The sequence below is a fragment of the Gopherus flavomarginatus genome, chromosome 3 (assembly GCF_025201925.1).
Source record: "Gopherus flavomarginatus isolate rGopFla2 chromosome 3, rGopFla2.mat.asm, whole genome shotgun sequence".
NCBI classification, from domain to species: Eukaryota; Metazoa; Chordata; order Testudines; family Testudinidae; genus Gopherus; species Gopherus flavomarginatus.
The window spans coordinates 179,571,701-179,574,625 of NC_066619.1; the positions used below are offsets into that span (position 1 = coordinate 179,571,701).

The window sequence follows — 2,925 nt, forward strand, 5'->3', positions numbered from 1 at the left end:
TGCAGGGAGTCTTTGGGACCTGCACTGGGGAGAAAGCAGAGTGCAGGGGGTCTTTGGGACCTGCACTGGGGAGAAAGCAGAGTGCAGCGGGTCTTTGGGACCTGCACTGGGGAGAAAGCAGAGTGCAGCGGGTCTTTGGGACCTGCACTGGGGAGAAAGCAGAATGCAGGGGGTCTTTGGGACCTGCACTGGGGAAAGCAGAGTGCAGGGAGTCTTTGGGAACTGCACTGGGGAGAAAGCAGAATGCAGGGGGTCTTTGGGACCTGCACTGGGGAAAGCAGAGTGCAGGGAGTCTTTGGGACCTGCACTGGGGAGAAAGCAGAGTGCAGGGAGTCTTTGGGACCTGCACTGGGGAGAAAGCAGAATGCAGGGGGTCTTTGGGACCTGCCTGGGGAGAAAGTAGAATGCAGGGAGTCTTTGGGACCTGCACTGGGGAGAAAGCAGAGTGCAGGGAGTCTTTGGGACCTGCACTGGGGAGAAAGCAGAGTGCAGCGGGTCTTTGGGACCTGCACTGGGGAGAAAGCAGAGTGCAGCGGGTCTTTGGGACCTGCACTGGGGAGAAAGCAGAGTGCAGGGAGTCTTTGGGACCTGCACTGGGGAGAAAGCAGAGTGCAGGGGGTCTTTGGGACCTGCACTGGGGAGAAAGCAGAGTGCAGGGGGTCTTTGGGACCTGCACTGGGTAGAAAGCAGAATGCAGGGGGTCTTTGGGACCTGCACTGGGGAAAGCAGAGTGCAGGGAGTCTTTGGGACCTGCACTGGGGAAAGCAGAGTGCAGGGAGTCTTTGGGACCTGCACTGGGGAGAAAGCAGAGTGCAGGGAGTCTTTGGGACCTGCACTGGGGAGAAAGCAGAGTGCAGGGAGTCTTTGGGACCTGCACTGGGGAGAAAGCAGAATGCAGGGGGTCTTTGGGACCTGCCTGGGGAGAAAGTAGAATGCAGGGAGTCTTTGGGACCTGCACTGGGGAGAAAGCAGAATGCAGGGAGTCTTTGGGACCTGCACTGGGGAGAAAGCAGAGTGCAGGGAGTCTTTGGGACCTGCACTGGGGAGAAAGTAGAATGCAGGGAGTCTTTGGGACCTGCACTGGGGAGAAAGCAGAATGCAGGGGGTCTTTGGGACCTGCACTGGGGAGAAAGCAGAGTGCAGGGGGTCTTTGGGACCTGCACTGGGGAAAGCAGAGTGCAGGAAGTCTTTGGGACCTGCCCGGGGTGAAAGCAGAGTGCAGGGACCTGCACTGAACGCTATATCCCTACATTCTCAACAGGATTTTCTACTGCCAGATATATCACTGCTGTGTGTTACCTGGGAAGAGAGGGAGGGTCTTCTACAGCAATGTGGATTCCGCCCTGGTCCCTATGCAGCTTGCCTGTGTGCAGCAATGGTCCCCCCACCCCTCGCGGCACAGTGGCGCGGAAGATTTAGTCTGACCGGGACAAGGACCACGGTGGCTCTCCCTATAAACTTGCGCAGGCACATTGCCCACGCTCTGGCTGCAACTTTTGAAGAGATTACAGAGGCAGATTACAGAGACATGAGAGACCAAATCAATGGGCTATTCCACATTTAGGCATGCATGCAGGGAGCCATAACCCCCACCCTCCTCTCACAAAACATTGCCATCCCAAAAATAAAATCTGCTTACCGGAAACCTGCTCCTCTGCTTCTTCTTCACCAACAAGTTCCAGCTGCTGCAACTGGCTAGCCTCCTCCTGGCTTGAGAAGAGCTCCTGGCTGCATGCCTCCTGGGACTCCGGGGTGTCTCCCTCCACCCCAGTAGCCTCAATATCAGCTTCCTCTACACCCTCCCCCACTTCTCCCTGCTCTGAACTCTCCATCGTGCTCCTCGGATTGGCAGTGGGGTCATACCCAAGTATGGCATCCAGCTCCTTGTAAAAATGGCAGGTCCTGGGGGCAGCTCCTGAGTGGCGATTTCCCTCACAGGCTTTGCAATAGGCACTGTGCAGCTCCTTTACTTTTACCCTGTACTGCAACGCGTCCCGTTCATGGCCCCTTAGCAGCATGGACTTTGATATCTGGCCATAGGTATAATTCCTACGGCTGGAGCGCAGCTGTGATTGCACAGCTTCCTCACCCCAAACACTGATGAGGTCCTGCAGCTCAGAAGTGTTCCATGCTGGGGCTTGTTTGGGGCGTGGAGGCATGGTCACTGATTGATTGATTGATTGCACTCCACACCTGGCTGAGCAAACAGGAAGGGGATTTTAAAAATTCCCGGGGCATTTAAAGGGCGGGTCACCTGAGCCCAGGGCAGTGGAGTGTGAAACGATGAGCAGAGTGGCTGAAAAGGTATGCTGGGATACCTCCTAATACCCTGGAGGCCAATAAAAGCACTTTTGCTGTCCACACTTGATGACCAGTGCTGCATCACCAGCGCTGGAATCGCTACACCCCAGGCAGACCAGGTGTACAGCCAGCGCTGCAATCAGGGAGTTGCAGCGCTGGCCGTGCTTTGTAAGTGTGGACGGTCAGTGAGTTGCAGCACTGTAACCCCATCACCAGCGCTGCAACTCTCCAGTGTAGCCAAGCCCAACGTCTACTTTTTAAAAGATGCCTTTTTGCCTCTCACTACTTCTTTTTCTTTGTTGTTCAGCCACTGTCTCTCTTTTTTTAGTCCTCTTACTATTTTTTTTTTTTAATTTTGGGTATACTTTTAAGTTGATCATCTATTATGGTGTCTTTAAAAATGTTTCCACACAGATTGCAGAGATTTCACTTTTGGCATTGTACCCTTTAATTTCTGTTTAATTAACCTCCTCATTTTTGTGTAGTTCCCCTTTCTGAAATTAAATGCTATAATGTTGGGCCGTTGTGGTGTTTTTCCTGCCACAGAGATATTAAATTTAATTATATTATGGTCACTGTAGGGGTTCAGCTGGGGCTCGTCCCCCTCTGGATGGCTGCGAACCA

General features: G+C 53.6%; 1 long non-coding RNA gene across 2 annotated transcripts; it reads right to left on the reverse strand.

Moving 5' to 3' along the window:
• Positions 1-255: 255 nt before the first annotated feature.
• On the reverse strand, positions 256-1,584 carry LOC127047874 (uncharacterized). Of its 2 annotated transcripts, XR_007773502.1 has the most exons (5): positions 1,117-1,584; positions 1,000-1,034; positions 790-876; positions 630-670; positions 256-343 (listed from the first exon to the last, which is right to left on the reverse strand). It is a non-coding gene; the product is annotated as an uncharacterized LOC127047874 (long non-coding RNA). The 2 variants fall into 2 exon arrangements; XR_007773501.1 differs by lacking the exons at positions 256-343; positions 630-670 and having other exon boundaries at positions 743-876.
• Positions 1,585-2,925: the final 1,341 nt, after the last annotated feature.